We start from the raw sequence: 17,805 nt of genomic DNA, 5'->3' as shown, positions 1-17,805 counted from the left end.
TTGCTCACAATTGCTGAAAGCATTTTCAGAGGCAATATTTAATCATATTTGCACTTCAGGAAGTTGCTTGTATCAGATAGTGGTGGTGGGCCAGTTAGAGAGAAAGGTAATATGAACACAGCAATGAGGTGGTATATTTTCAGCGACCTTTCCCTGTTTAAATCTTCCCCTCCAGTAGTGCTCATATATGTAATAGTCCAAAGTTCTTTGATCACCCAGAACTCACAACTGTGTCCTCTTGAGTGAAGCCCTAGTCCCTAAACCAGTACAGCAGTTTACAATTAGCTGTTAAGGCAAACAGTGACAGAAAGTCATGCCCCTCTCCTCTTTCTACATTGTAATCAGGGACATTCACAATCACAATTCACAAGCGCATTATTGTCATTAAGGGGAGAATTACAAACACCAAATATTTGATTAGGGGGCAGGGTCAGCAGAGTTTCCCACAATCAGCAAAAGGCTGATGAAAAGGGTGAGACTATAGGGTAGCACAGAACATTGGACTGTTAATAACCTTCAAAAATTATCTTCTCAGTCCTCACAGGAGCAGTCTTCTGGAATGGGATTTTTTTCATAGAAAAACTCTATGTTTCTTCTTTGATTGTGCATACATAATACCAGCATTAGAAAATTTTATTATTAATAAACATTTTGACCTCTTTTGGAAAATTTTCTACCTGAATTTTGGCGATGAAGAAGGCAATTATTGACTTTATTATAATGATAGGCTGTAATGTACTGAGCCTCATGGTGTTAAATGTTAGAAAAGAAAGCCAGTTTTGATGCCAAAACTCAGCCTCTGTACACCAATACCAAACTGAATTTCAGAGACAATGTAACTGAAGCAGACAAGACTAGTTTTATTGCTTTTCCAGGCAAAGCGGGGCACAGCAGGCTAACACCCTCAGAACTGTGTATCCTGACCTGGAAAGGGTAATGCGGAGTTTATAGTAATATTCCAAGAGGGTGTGGTCAGCTTGTGGACATTTTTCTGACTGATTGATGATGAGGTAATTGGGAGTCAGCATCATCAACCTTCTGGTTCTGACAGGTGTGGGGTTTGTGTAGTTGTGAGCATACAGTTAATTTCTTCCACCTGATGGGGGTTTCAGTGTCTGCAAAACAGTTCAAAGATGTTGTTATATATATCCCTTGAGGAGGAACCAGGACTCTGCCCCAAAGCTGCACTATTGTTTCTTGTTCTTTCTTAGTTTCCTCATCCTCTCCCTTCCTTTATAACTAACTGTTTGAACCTGCCTTTTGGCACTCAGGGAAGGTCAGGGGACTTAAAAGCAGTCTATTTCCTACAGACATGAAACAGGGGACATAGAAAAGTTTTTATGCCTGGGCGCTCCACAGGGTCCTGCGTGGCTTCATGATGATGACAGGGCAGTTGTTATTATTAAACACTGGAAAGGAAACTATGGCTGGTTGTGTGGTTTAGGAGCACTTTTTTTTAGAGTAAATTTCTGTAAGACAGGGCTTCTCTGGTGGCTCAGGTGGCAGAGAATCTGCCTGCAATGTGGGAGACCTGAGTTTGATCCCTGGGTTGGGAAGATTCCCTGGAGAAGGGACTGGCTACGTAGTCCAGTATTCTGGCCTAGAGAATTCCATGGGCAGAGGAGCCTGGCAGGGTATATAGTGCATGGGGTCCCAAAGATTCGGACACGACTGAGCGACTAACAACTTCCACTTCTTTCCACATGAGTAATGTCCAATAAAAGAAAACATAAAATATAGTTGCATTTTATTTAAGGAAAAAGACCCTCTGGACATGAAATGTTTTCCAGGTAAAGGCCAAATAGTACTGTTTCTTTTTGAACTAGATTGTTTTCTGTTTCATGCTCAGTTCATTCTGTGCTTTTATCTTCTGGTGTTTTCTTTGACCTCTTAGCTAACACAGACTTTTAATATGTATTGTATAAATATAAAATTGCATTTCTAAGTTGAATAGACAAACCGATAACCGAACAATTGGATTGACAGAGCACACTTGCTGGGGACAGTGCTGTAGCATGCCTGCTCTTAGAATGGGTAGGTTCATTAAATATGAGGATTTAGAACTTCATTTAGTCTTTTTGCATTATGTCCATTTAAAAAAAATTATTATTTTCTTGCATGTCTAAAGATGGATCCATTATAATTTCTAACATTTGTGTACATTTCTAAAGTTTATAACATTTTTACATAAATTATTTCTTTTAGTCATCATCACAGTTTTATAATTTGAATATTATTGTCCTCATTTTGTAGATGAAAATATGAGACTCAGGAATATTATTTTATTAACATCAAATATCTAATACTTGAACATTGTCTTCTAACTCCTAGGTTGGCACACTGGGAGACTAATTTCTTGTAGTTCTTTCCATTACATGTCTGTTAATGCTATTTTTATTCTGTTGAAACCTTGGTTTTCTTACATTTTCTTCTGAAAAGAATCCTGAAATATTGAGTGTTCTTTTATTTTCCCCATTCTTCTCTTCTAGAATCATTCTTTCCCTGCTCAGCAAAGGAAGCATAATCTCCATCTATCCTGAATCTTGTTGTTGTTCGGTTGCTAAGTTGTGTCTATTCCTCGTGACCCCAGGAACTGCAGCACACCAGGCTTCCCTATCCTTCACTATCTTCCAGAGTTTGCTCAAACTCATGTTCATTGAGTCAGTGACGCCATTCAACTGTCTCATCCTCTGTTGCTCCTTCTCCTATTGCCCTCAGTCTTTCCCAGCACTGGTCTTTTCCAATGAGTTGACTCTTCGCATCAGGTGCCAAAGTATTGGAGCTTCAGCATTAGTCCTTTCAGAAGATTCAGTGAATATCAGTGAATAATCAGGGTTGATTTCCTTTAGGATTGACTAGTTTGATCTCCTTGCCATCCAAGGGACTCTGAGGAGTCTTCTCCAGCACCACAGTTCAAAAGCATCAGTTCTTTGGCATTCAGCCTTCTTTCTGGTCCAACCCTCATATCGTACATGACTACTGGAAAAACCATAGCTTTAACTCTGTGGACCTTTGTCAGCAAAGTGATGTCTCTGCTTTTTAATATGCTGTCTAGGTTTGTCATAGCTTTTCTTCCAAGGAGCAGGCATCTTTTAATTTTGTGGCTGCAGTCACTATCAGCAGTGATTTTGAAGCCCAAGAAAATAAAATCTGTAACTGTCTCCAATTTTTCCCCATCTATTTGCCATGAAGTGATGGGACTGGATGCCATGATCTTAGTTCTTTGGATGTTGAGTTTTAAGCCAGCTTTTTCAGTCTCCTTTTCAACTTCATAAAAGCTCTTTAGTTCCTCTTCACTTTCTACCATTGGCTTGGTGGTTTAGTTGCTAAGTTGTGTCCGACTCTTGCAACCCCATGGACTTTAGCCTGCCAGGCTCCTCTGTCCATGGGATTCTTCAGGCAAGAATACTGGAGTGGGTTACCATTAGGGTGGTATTATCTGTATATTGGTGTTATCTGTATATCTGAGATTGTTGATATTTCTCCTGACAATCTTTATTCCAGCTTGAGTTGCCTCCAGCCTGACATTCTGCATGTTGCACTCTGCATAGAAGTTAAATATGCAGAGTGACAATATACAGCCTTGAGGTACTCCTTTTTAGATTTTGAACCAATCCATTGTTTCGTGTCCATTTCTAAATGTTGCTTCTTGTCGTGCAAACAGGTTTCTCAGGAGGCAAGTGGTCAGGTGTTCCCATCTCTTTAAGAATTTTTCACAGTTTGTTGTGATCCACATAGTCAAAGCCTTTATCATAGTCAATGAAGCAGAAATACATGTGTTCTTTTTTTCCCTGGAATTTTCTTGCTTTTTCTGTGATGTTGGTAATTTGATATCTGGTTCCTCTGCCTTTTCTAAATCTAGCATGTATATCTGGAATTTCTCAGCTCACATATTGCTGAAACATAGATTGAAGGATTTTGAGCATCACCATGTTAGTGTATGAAATGAGCACAATTGTATGGTAGTCTGAACATTCTTTGGCATTGCCTTTCTTTGGGATTGGAAAGAAAACTGACCCTTTCCAGTCCTGTGGCCACTGCTGAGTTTTCGAAATTTGCTGGCATATTGAGTGCTGGACTTTAACAGTGTCATCTTTTAGGATTTGAATAGCTCAACTGGAATTCCATTACCTCCACTACATTTGTTCATAGTGATGCTTCCTAAGGCCCACCTGACTTCACACTCCAGGGTGTCTGGCTCTAGGTGAGTGACACACCATCATGGTTATCTGAGTCTTAAAGATCTTTTTCGTATAGTTCTTCTGTGTATTCTTGGCATCTCTTTTTAATCTCTTAATCCCCATCCATCCTGAATCTTACTACTGTCTATTGCCATGGGGTGTAAGCTTTCCTCCAGCCTCTAACAGATACTTCATAAATGCATTCTTTTGAGAAAAATTTATAACAACAAGACAAGGAGATCCTTATGGACTGTTGAAAGGATGGGACTTTATTTCATCCATATAATAAATTCAAGTCACAGAACTAATCCTGACTGTACACTTTCTGAGGAACCATGTGGAAAAACCAGAGAATTTTTTTCATATTGAAATGGGAAGTCTGGAATATTTATTTGTTGATATTTATCATTTCCTGCTTGAAAGGTGTTGTTGAGGGTTTTAAATCCCATGAACTGCAGGCTGCTTGGCCCAGGATTGAGCAAGCTCCCATGGCAGTAAATGAGGCTTCCAGGTAGAGAATTTCAGAGAGATGGTACTTCAGGGGGAAGCTGTCTGTGTGCTGGAAACTGTCTGATGTTGCTGCAGGTAAACTTAGAAGTGGACTGAAGGGATGTGTACTAATGTATGTGTGCACATGTGAGTGTGTGTGTTTGTTCATTTAGATTTGAGTGAGATTTTGATGGGTGACATTATGTATTGAAATAACATATGGAATAGGGACTAGATTCAGAAATGCCAAGATTCTGCCTTGGCCAATTAACCCTCATCACAGAGTTTTCTAAAAGAGATATAAACATAAAGAAGAGTTGTAAATAAGGAGTGTAATATTTCTTTATTATTAGATGAAAGTCTGTCACCCCAGTGCAGAGCTCTCTGGAAAATTGGGCTGCAATCATGACTTTGGCTTAAATGCTAAGTGGGGCCTCTCTCTTACCTTATACTAAAATTCTACTACTTCGTGGTTATAAGACTTGAAAGGATGATTATGGATAATTGAGGATGATTATGTATACACACACACACACATATATATATGCACATAAATTTATTCCAAGGAGTAGGTTTCCATGATTTGTAAGGGCTGCAATCATATGAACCTACTCCTTGCAATACATTTTTAATGTTGTGAACAGAAGATGCTAGTGAAAGCCAAATAGTTACACTCGATTTTACTTATACTCTAAGCCTATCCAACCTTAAGTGTAGTTCTATTGGTGGTATGGAATTGACTTGGTTAGACTGGTATTATTTCCTTTATGAAAACTAAGTTGTGGTGTACAATTCTGATACCAATTTTGACTTGTGTGTTTTGTTTTTTTCCCCTTCACTAGCAAGCAGTAGTCAGACACTGTCTACCTGGAGATAGTGTCCAGTCTTACAGGTTAAGGGTTCAGTCCTACAACAGTGCCCTTCCCTACCACTTTAGATGCCAATATCAGGTTCAGGTTGCCCAACCATCTATCAACTGGAGGCTCCAACAACTCCTGCCTTGAGTTCAGTTACTCTGCTGGAGTGATTCACAGAAGTCAGAGAAGCATTTTACTAACCAGATAACTGGTTTACTATAAAATGATATAACTCAGGAATAGCCAGATGAAAGAGACTCATTAGGGGAAAGGACCAGGAGCTTCCATGATGTCTATGTGACACTCTTCCAGATGTTCACCAGGAAGCTATCCAAACCTCATCCTTTTGAGTTTTTACGAAGGCTTCATCTCATAGGCATGAGTGATGTAACTCACTGGCCATTAGTTATTGATTCAACTTCTAGACCCCTTTCCTCCTTGGAGGTCAGAGGAGGCAGAACTGAAAGTTCTAAACCTCAAATCACAGATTTGGTTTTCCTGGGAACCTGCCCCCATCCATAGATCCATTTCGAAAGTCACTTTGTTAACACAGCAAATGATACTTTATTTCTGGTCATTTAGGATATTCCAAGGGTTTTTGGAGTTTTATGCCAGGAGCTTGGACTGGAATGAAGTACTGGAATTAATCCAATACACATTAATTGTTACAAATTACGGTATCACAGGTGGTTGTAAGAGTGTTTCCCTACTTGCCTTCCCCAGAGCTCTATGTGTATGTATTTTAAGCAGTTAGTCCAAAAAGCCAAACCCATGGAAACTAGAGATACAGCCAGTCCATCTTCTTCACAGTAGAGTATCAGAAAGTCCTTCATCCTCCTATGTAATTGCTTCTTAAGGCAAATAGTTCTTATACAATTGTCTGGGATGAGTGAGGAAGTTCTGGCTTGCAAAGAATGTTTGCTGTTGTATGATAAAATTCCTAACAGGTCACATTAAGACATCCAATAAGTTAACTGCAAAGTTACATTACATATTGATATTTTCTTTGTTTTTCATTCTGCTTCACACCTAACTGGGTTATCTAAACTGCTATATCCAAACAGGTTATGTTGTTGTTCAGTCCCTAAGTTGTGTCCAACTCTTTGTGACCCCATAGACTGCAGTATGCCAGGCTTTCCTGTCCTCCACTATCTCCCACTGTTTGCTCAAGTTCCTGTCCATTGAGTCAGTGGTACTATCTAACCATCTTACACTCTGCTGCCCTCTTCTTCTTTTGCCTTCAATGTTTTCCAGCATCAGCGTCTTCTCCAATGAGTTGGCTCTTCATATCAGGTGGCCAAAGTACTGGAGGTTATACAAACAGGTTGTTTAACAGACAGGTTATACAGTGAGCAATTCACAGTTCTGCATTCCTCATTAATTGCCATCAATTCAAAGAGGGTGCCAAATTTAAATAAGATGACTATATTTTCTATTAATAATTTTCCATAAATTATTAAAACCTACAAATTGTAGGTTCATCTTGTAGAAATTAAGTGTTTAATATAGTTCATGTCTGAAAGTATTCACTACCAATTTTTCTCTTCTGGGTAGTCCCAAATACGGAACACTCACTCATGTGCCTAATTCAGGAATTAATTCCTTCTTTAGCAGTGATTTCCTGAGCTTTACTCCCTCCACTGGATCTAGTGTAGATACTTCATGATCTCCAAAATTGGATTCATCCATCAGTGAGTCCAAAGTTTCTAAATTTCCAAAATCTAGGAAAATACATACTATTGTATCACTAGCCTGATATTCCTAGAGTTTACAACACACAAATCCTCAGCCATCATAGCAGTATGTCAACTAAAATATAATATTCTTAAAAATGAGTGTGTTCTGTATACCCTCATTGTAATTTCTAACCATAAGCAATGCATGAAATATGGAACTCTCTCATCAGGCATTAATGGAAAAACTGTTTCTCTGTTCCCAGGTATGTGTGTGTGTTGGGGAGGGGAGGGCTCATCCATAAATATTATCTCTGCTTTTCTCAGAAAATAGTATTGAAAACACATTTCTCTATTTGTAAAGCTCAGCTTCGGAATCTTTCTTAAGGATCATTTCTACTCTTTAGCGGTTAACCTTTTAAAAACCTTTTAAGAAATCCCCTCCCCCCAACAAATTCTTGGAACTTCAATAAAAAAAATAAGAGGAAAGACTAGGGGAAAAAGGGCTCTGTGCCAAGAAGTGATAGAACAATAAAAAAGAATTATAGTGCATGCAAGACTGACATAAGATAGTAATTACTAAAAAGAAAAAAAGATGTTTTTAAATTAAAAACAAATGAATAAATAATCCATAAGTCAAATAGAGAATCATAACGGAAGTAAAAAAAATGCAAAAACCTGAATGACAATTAAATATATGACACTTACAGGATATAAGAGGTATTTGAGAATAATTTATATTCTCAAGTGTTTATACTGGAAAAGAAAGGATAAAAATTAATAAGGTTTGTACATTAAAGGTCAGGAAATAAAAATAATGTATTTAAGGAAAATATTATAGAAGAGACAAAATAATGGATAAAAATCAAATGTCAATAAAATTGAAAACAAAGTTATAATAAAGAAGATCAAAAGACTGTATGTGACTTCTTGAAAAACCCATAAAATTTATAAATCTCTGACAGTGTTGATCACCTTAAGGGAAAAAAAATGAATGAATAAATAGATGGAATAAAAAAAAACTATGGATTTGAATGAATAATAAAAATGTAGAGAATTCTGCTAACAATTCTATTCCAAAATATTTGAAACAAAATACATATTTAATAAAACACTATAAAAATAACTATATCAATATTGACTCAAGAAATAGTAAGGATAAACCTATAACTATTTGAGAAATTTAATATGAAGGGCAAAATCTTATAAAAAGTATAAAAGCAAGTTTTCTGGGGGCCTGCTGCCAAACATTCAAGAGATATGATGGCTGATATTACTGAAAAAAGCTTCTAGAGTACAGATACAGAAGAAAGTAAACTTTAACTCATGCTATTGGGCTGTGATCAAACCCAAAATACCTATTTGAGGAAATAGAAGCTAGATTTAATGATGAAAGTAGATGTAAATATCTGAAAAAAGGAATAAACTTAATCAAATTGGTGAAAGATTTGCATGCTAAAAATTAGAAAACTATGATGAAAGAAATTTAAAAGACATCCTGTGTTTACAGATTAGAAGAATTATGATTGTTAAAATATATACTACCCAATATGATCTCCAGATTCATGGTAAATTCTACCAAAATACCAAAGGCATTCTTTACAGAAATAGGAAAGCAATCCTAAAATTCAAATGGAGCTACAAACTGTCCCACATAGGTAAGGCACTCTTGAGCAAGAACAAAACTGGAGGCATCCCACCTCCTGATTTCAAACTAAACTGCAAAGCTAGAGTAATGAAAACAGTATGCCACTGATGTGAAAACAGACGTACAAATCAATGGAACAGAATAGAGAGCCCAGAAATAAACCCACAACTTTATGATCAACTGACCTTTGACAACAATGCCACAATAGGTTCAAAATTTGGTGTTGGAAAGACTGGGTATCCACATGCAGAAGAATGACTTTGGATCCTATATCAAACTGTATTAAAAACCAACTCAATGGGCTAAAGACTTAAACATGAGACTGAAACTGTAAAACTCCTAGGAGAAAATATAGGGAAAAAGCTTCTTGACGTTAGTCTGGACAGTAATTTTTTAAAATATGATCACAAAAACACAGGAAGCAAAAGTAAAAACAGACATAGGATATTTTTTTTTTTTCAGTTTTTTTTATGTTGCATTTATTTATTTATTTATTTATTTTTTTAAAATTTTAAAATCTTAAATTCTTACATGCGTTCCCAAACATGAACCCCCCTCCCACCTCCCTCCCCACAACATCTCTCTGGGTCATCCCCATGCACCTGCCCCAAGCAAGCTGCACCCTACGTCAGACATGGACTGGCGATTCAATTCTTACATGACAGTATACATGTTAGAATTCCCATTCTCCCAAATCGTCCCACCCTCTCCCTCTCCCTCTGAGTCCAAAAGTCCGTTATACACATCTGTGTCTTTTTTCCTGTCTTGCATACAGGGTCGTCATTGCCATCTTCCTAAATTCCATATATATGTGTTAGTATACTGTATTGGTGTTTTTCTTTCTGGCTTACTTCACTCTGTATAATTGGCTCCAGTTTCATCCATCTCATCAGAACTGATTCAAATGAATTCTTTTTAATGGCTGAGTAATACTCCATTGTGTATATGTACCACAGCTTTCTTATCCATTCATCTGCTGATGGACATCTAGGTTGTTTCCATGTCCTGGCTATTATAAACAGTGCTGCGATGAACATTGGGGTACATGTGTCTCTTTCAATTCTGGTTTCCTCCGTGTGTATGCCCAGAAGTGGGATTGCTGGGTCATAAGGTAGTTCTATTTGCAAAAATATACAAGCAACTTCTGCAGCTCAATTCCAGAAAAATAAACGACCCAATCAAAAAATGGGCCAAAGAACTAAATAGACATTTCTCCAAAGAAGACATACGGATGGCTAACAAACACATGAAAAGATGCTCAACATCACTCATTATTAGAGAAATGCAAATCAAAACCACAATGAGGTACCACTTCACACCAGTCAGAATGGCTGCGATCCAAAAATCTGCAAGCAATAAATGCTGGAGAGGGTGTGGAGAAAAGGGAACCCTCCTACACTGTTGGTGGGAATGCAAACTAGTACAGCCACTATGGAGAACAGTGTGGAGATTCCTTAAAAAATTGCAAACAGACATAGGATATTGCATTAAACTAAAAGCCTCTGAAGCAAACCAAAGTAGAAGAAACAACAGAGTGAAAAGACAACCTGTGGAATGGGAGAAAATATTTTCAAATGATGAATCTTATAGAGGATTAATATCCAACATTTATAAGGAACTTAAGCAACTCAATAGAAAACCAAAAAACAAAATCCTCAACTAAAAAACGGACCAAAGATCTGAATACACATGTCTCAGAAGAAGACATACAGAAACCAACAGATATATGAAACAATAGCATCACTAATTATCATGGGTGTGCCAATCAAAACTGTAATAAGACATAATCTTGAATCTGTTAGAGTAACTATTATCAAAAAGACCAAAGATAACAAGTATGGATGAGGATTTGTAGGAAAAGGAATCCTGATACACTAATGGTGGCATTATAAACTGGTATAACCACTACAGAAAACAGTATAGAGATTCCTCAAAAAGTTAAAAATAGAACTACCATATGATCTTCCCTGGTGGCTCAGATGGTAAAGCATCTGCCTACAATGTGGGAGAGCTGGGTTCAATCCCTGGGTCAGGAAGATCTCCTGGAGAAGGAAATGGCAACCCACTCCAGTGTCCTTGCCTGGAAAATCCCATGGATGGAGGAACCTGGTTAGGCTACAGTCCATTGGGTGGCAAAGAGTTGGACATGACTGAGAGACTTCACTCACTCACTCACCATATGATCCAGCAATCCAACTTCTGGATATATATCCAGAGGAAATGAAAACAAGCTGTCAAAAAGATTTCTGGACTCCCTTATTCAAGGCAACACTATTTACAATAGCAAAGATGTCAAAAAACCTTTGATGGATGAATGGATCCAGAAAATGTGATACCAGACATATACATACACACACATACACAATGGAATATTATTCACCAGAACAAAATTCTGCTGTTTGTGACAACATGCATGAACTTGGAGGACATTATGCTGGTGAAATAAGCAAGACACTGAAAGTTAAGTAATGTGACCTCACTTATACATGGAATCATAGAAGTGCTTTCATAGAAGCACAGAGTAGGTTGTCAAGGGTTGAGGAGAAAGGAAAATGAGAGGTTGACCAAAGGCTATAAAGTTTCAGTTCTGTAAGATGAATAAATTCTGGAGATCTAAATTAGCATTTGACTACAGGTAACAATACTATATTTTATACTTGAAATTTTCTGAGAAGGTAGAGCCTAAGTATTTGTCCCCTCACCCACCGTACACAAATGGCAACTCTGTGACATGATAAATATATTGATTAGATTATGGTGATAATTTCACAATGTATACCTATGTCAAAAACATCAAGTTATATACCTTAAATACATACAGTTTCTATTTGTCAATTATATCTCATAAAACTGAAAAGAAAAAAAATTCTGTATGTCATTTGGGTTATACTTCTCCAGGAAGTTCTTACCATATATATTATTACATAATTTAATATTATATCTTTGTACATGTTTACTCCACTTGTCTAGGAGTGAACTCATTGTTGTGAGTAAATTACTGCAGCATGCAGATTCTCAAATGTTTTGTTGAATTCATGCATAAATGCTAGGGTAAATTTGTGATTGCCAAATATGATTATTTTTAAGATTTCTAGACTGCATAAATTCCACAACCAAAATTTTATCATAAAAGCCCAGTAAATTTATTCAGGTCTCCATTTCATAGCTATTGAAATGAAAAAAGTATTCGTCCCTTTCAGAATAATAATTCATTGTCCAACCAGTATAACTAATGAATGTTGTATTGAAAAGATAAGGGTTATATAACCAAGCACTTAATGAGAATTTGGGTATTAAAACTAAGGAGAAGGAGAGTTAGGCATAGTCAGGAAGAAAGAAATTATAAAACTCATAGGGTAAAACATTATAATTTATTACTTATGACCATTCATTTGGGAAGCAGGAACTAAATGGTGTGTATGTTATAAAGTGATTAGCATCCTGCTAGCTGTGCCACTAGTAAAGACAGTAACTCATCAGTAATATCTGTGTTATAAAGTGATTAGAATGTTTCTAGCTATGTCATGAGCAAGCTGCTTATCACTGTGCCAATTATTTATTTAATCTCTTTGGACCTTAGGTTCCATCTCTGAGCTTTAAATATGTTGGCCCTACAAAACCTTGGGTCCCATCTGTTATTATATGCCATGGTTACTTTTGATATATTCTCTTCCCAAATATTAAAAAAAAAAAAAGGTAGTCCATTTGGTTCCAATGACCCAATAATCCAAAAAATAATCAGTTTTATATATATTAGAAGTAACGTCTGCACATTGAATGTACCCCAATAATTTAGGTATAAATTTTATGCAGATGAGATGTCTTTAAGGGTAATGGTATGTAATCATAATTCCAGACAGTTTCGTGACAAGGAAATTTAAACACAAATAATGTGACTGAACTGCTTTCAACAGGAATTGCTTGTTTTCTGAATGTTGCTTCTGACACGTGGAGCAGTGATGCAGAGACGCATACTGGAGTTCAAAGAATTCAATTGCAGGGTTTAAGAAAATTATCTAAAGCTATCTATGACTCAAAAGTGCTCCCCTTAGGGAGTGTGGTACAGTCGGTTGACCTAAGGTCAGAATCAAATGAAGTAGGATTAAAATTCATCTCTGCCATCAGCAGCTAAATTTGTGAAATTTACTTAATTTCCTTGTATCTTAATTTCTTCATCTATAAAGTGGAGATCATGAAACCTACATTATGTGGTTTTATAATAATAAAACACTTTGAGTAAAGTGTTTGGTATGTAACAAATGCTTAAAAGAGCCTTTCAGCTTCAGTTTTTTTTCATTAACTTTTAAAATATACTTTGGAATCACAGCACTGACAAATGAAAACACATGAAATAATTCAAAAAGTATTTACTCACAGTCCTTTTTGCATCAGATGATTTTTCAAAAGCTAGAGATACAATGGTATTTCTAGACAGACATGATTCCTGCCTTTATGAAGTTTACATTCCAGTAGGTGAGAAAGGGGAAAAAAAACCTCAAAATACCATAGAAGCTGTGATAATTGTTCTGAAGGAAACAACGAGCGTTATGGGAAAATAGTGAAATATTGGGTGGTAGGATCAGAAGAGAAATCTATTAAAAAAAGAAATGTATCAGTTTAACTTGAAAGTAATAACATTACAGTAAGTAAATCCAGGAGGATATGCGCAGGTCCACAAGATATTGTAGAGAATCAGAATAACTCAAGCAAATGGTCAACAGTGATTTTCATTAGAAGTTAAGCAACTGTGATTATAGATAGTTTCACTTTGTAAGAAGTCCGAGGCTGGATTTGTGAAAGAAAGAAATGATAAGATCATCATGGTTCTAGTCTGGATTTTAGGTAAAAATGGTCTGTAGCAGGCCTGACCACTCCAGAATTTCTTGAATACTGAAGCTCTGCTGTATCTTTCATATCTAGGTCAGTGTGAATAAGCAAGTCCTTTGTGAATCATGTTTCTTCCCTTATTATGTCTAATATTACCATTCTCCTAGAAAAATTTGGAGGGAGCCAGACAATTAATTAAACAATAAAACACGAGATATAAGGAAGAATTAGAATGTGAGGAGTAAATGAGGCTTCAAGGTAACTGTGGGCAAAGTAATTTACCAGTCATGATTTCATTGAGAATAATTGAAAATATTGGATAAAATCTTAAGCAATATTTCCTTGACAGTAGCAGAGAGCTACAAAGAAATGAAAAATTAAAGATCTTAGAAAAGGAAGATACTATAACAGATAGGTCCAGTGTTTGACTTCTAAGACAAATTTAGAATTATAAAGGTGACATGTATACGTATGTTCAAGTATTGCAGTTAAAGAGTCCAGTGTTTTATCTTAACAGGCAATCAGTAATTGAGTAGACAGATAAAATTCATACAGTCACATGATAGAATACTGTACATAGCATACATAGAATTAAGTTAAACAGAACTACATTTATTAGAATGGATGGATTTTTCAAAACATTGAATGAAATTAGGAATTCCAGGGAAATGGATAGATGCATTTATATTACAAGCATACGCAAATAATTATATATATATATATTCTTGTATATATAAATACTTAAGAAAAGTATAAAATAGTTGTTTATTGCTTTGGAGTTATCTAGTAAGATCCTGTATTAAATCATTGCTGTAAATTACAGGAACTGAAAACACAGTAGACAGACTTACTGACTAACAAAGGAAAAAAGCCCACAAACCAAGAGTATGAATAATATTACTCAGGTGGCACTAGTGGTAAAGAATCTGCCTGCCAATGCAGCAGGCACAAAGAGATGCAGGTTGGATCCTTGGGTCTGGGGAAGATCCCCTGGAATAGGAAATGGCGACTGGCTCCAGTATTGTTGCCTGGCATATTCTGTGGACAGAGCAGCCTGGTGGACTACAGTCCATGGAATCACAGAAGAGTCAGACACAACTGAGCAAAGCATAATACTACTCAAACTAGTACTTTTTAAAACCCTCTTAATGAACTAAGATCTCCTTTGGAAATAATAACTTGCAATAAAATAGGTCTTTTCATTTGGATATGGATTCTTTACTCTGGAATCATTTAATTTGCTTTGATGGGTATGTAAGAATAAAATAATGGAAGGAAGTTTAGAAGGCTACACTCTAATACACAGTGGATATAGGGATGGGATTGAGGATAAAAGAAATGCATTCCAAAAAATGTAAAATTATATCTGCCCTGATAATGGTATCATGTCATCAACTGGAGGATACTTTTGATTGAAATCTGTATATGTAGGGCACATGAATACTTATAGGAGGAAGAATATACTTTTGAATTCAGTATATTGTTTAATTTAAAGTCTTAGGGAAATGAAAACAAGAGTTTTCAAAGGGCAAGAAATAATTTACTTGTTGGACTGGATTTTCAAGGGAAATAACTGAGTGTGAATAGGCAAGACAAGTCTTGGGTCTTTTTGTGATTTTCTGTTCTGCAGCAATTCCTAAAATAATCATTTCAACTGTTTGTCACCAGGCACCTGTTAATAAAAAAAATATGTATTAAAATGTTTACAGGATTTATTGATCAGTAATCAGTATAACTTTTAAACTCTTAGAAATGTGTTATAGTACACACTTTAAGCAATGATTTAATCAGAGCCTCCAAAGATGGGAAATCTCACATACTCTCATATTTAGTTAAGATGGCTTGTGTAATGGACAAGCTGCCTCAAGCAGCAGGTAGATTGAAGTTTTCAGCCACAGAGTATTTGATGTTTTCATTTAGCGTGGTTGTTCATCTAGCGGTCTGCCTTTGATTGCACTTGTGTTCTTCTCTGTTAACCACAGCTTACAATGTTTGTCCTACTCTGTTGTACTCTTTGCTTGCCAATGCCTTTCTCCTTTCTCCCTGGGTTCAATTCCTGGGTTGGGAAGATCTCCTGGAGAAGGGAATGGCTACCCACTCCAGTATTCTGGCCTAGAGAATTCCATGAACTATATAGTCCATGGGGTCGCAAAGAGTTGGACACAACTGAGTGACTGTCACATTTAGACTTTACGTCTCCTTTCTCAGCTCATATTCATTGTCATGTAATGTGGTATAGTGCATTTGGTCATTCCCTTAGAGTAATATCAGCATTTTTTTCTCCTGTTCCTCAGAGTTATTATGGTGCCATTTTGTTCACTTCTTATAATCTCTGATAATGTAAATAAATGCTAAGATGTACATTGTGTTTCTAGGTTAATGTAACCTCTAAAAATCAGGTAGGATAGAGTTACATTTCTTGTTCCAGTTGAGTGTTACAGTTATATAAGATAAAAATGATTTGTAATAAAAATTATTTCTGAAAATTCTTTTAGATCAGCTGCAAAATCCAGTGTACCTGATGTTTTTCTGATATATATTAGCGTTTCTTTAGTTTACCCACTGGCTTGGTAGATCTTAATGTTATTTACTATATGTGTGTATGTGTATTTTAATACAAATACATATTTAATACATATAGGAATATTTCCAGTATGTGTATTATATTCATTACACATATACACTCAAAAGGAGAGTTTTTTTCAGTTTATGGGAGACATTCAAGAACTGAGGCCAAGTGAGGAATCAACAGTCGCGTTTCTTATCTAATGTTCACCCTGGATATGTGTCAATGAGTGGAATGGTTGAGGATCAAACATAAAATTTGTCTTTTCTATTTCTGTCTCATTAATTATGTTTCTGTTCTCCCCATCTCCTAGATGCATAAAAAATGCACATACAAAGTTTATATAGGGTGATATACTGAAAAAAATTTATCAATCATTTTATGCATTGAGTTAATTGGAATATAGCTAGATTTTAACTGTGAGATGTAGACATTTCATGTTCATATGGATGAAATAATAAAGCTCAGATATATTGTAATTCTCAGTCATCTGTGCCTGTCAGCATTTATACATAAGTGTGTATACTTTTCATGTAATTTTCAAGGTTCTGACATTCAGTGTTTTTTTGTGATCATATAGAAATCCCTTCCAAATGAATCTTGGAAAGGTATAGATGAATGTTATTTTCTGAAGGAGCATGTAGGAGAATTGATGTTCTTTCTTTTTAAATATTTTGTAGAATTTGCCAGTTAAACAATATGAGCCTGAAAATTTCTGTTTTGGAAGATTTTAAACTATGAATTCAATTTCTTTAATACTTATAGAACTACTTAGGTTATCTGTTTATCATGAAAGTGAAAGTGTTAGTCACTCAGTCATGTTCCACTCTTTGCGAACCCCTGGACTGGAGCCTGCCAGGCTGTTCTGTTCATATAATTCTCTAGGCAAGAGTACTGGCATGGGTTGCCATACCCTTCTCCAGGGGATCTTCCAGACCCTGGCATTGAACCCAGGTCTCCTGCATTGCAGGCAGATTCTTTACCATTTGAGGAAGGCCTTTGTTTATAATGGATGTCCTTGTGTGTGTTCGTCCCTCAGTTGTGTCTGACTCTTTGTGACTCCATGGACTGTAGCCCTCCAGGGTCCTCTGTCCAAAGGAGTTTTCCAGGAAAGACTACTGGAGTGGGTCACCATTCCCTTCTCCAGAGGATCTTCCTGACCCAGGGATCAAGCCCAGGTCTCCCACATTGCAGGCAGATTCTTCACCATCTGAGCCACTGGGGAAGCCCCTTTGTTTATCACGGGGGAATTCTAATAGTTTGTGGTTTTTGAAGAATTGGACTAGTATACAGTTTGTCAGATTTATGTGCCTAGGGATAGTTGTTCATAGTATTCTTAAAGTCTGTGAGATTTTTAATGATATTCTCTATTTTATTCCTGATGTTATTAATCTTTGCTTTCTTTCTCCTCTTCTTGTCTGTCTTCCTAGAGGTTTATCAATTTTATTGATCTTTTTAAAGAACCAGCTTTTGGTTTCATTGATTTTTCACTGTTGTTTTTAATGTTTCCAAATTTATTGATTTCTGCTCTGATTTTTATGATTTCTTTATTCAGCTTGATTTG

Source organism: Capra hircus, chromosome 7 (assembly GCF_001704415.2).
Source record: "Capra hircus breed San Clemente chromosome 7, ASM170441v1, whole genome shotgun sequence".
In the NCBI taxonomy this organism is placed as follows: Eukaryota; Metazoa; Chordata; class Mammalia; order Artiodactyla; family Bovidae; genus Capra; species Capra hircus.
The sequence above is the reverse complement of the archived record's forward strand: the minus strand, read 5'-3'. Positions refer to the sequence as shown.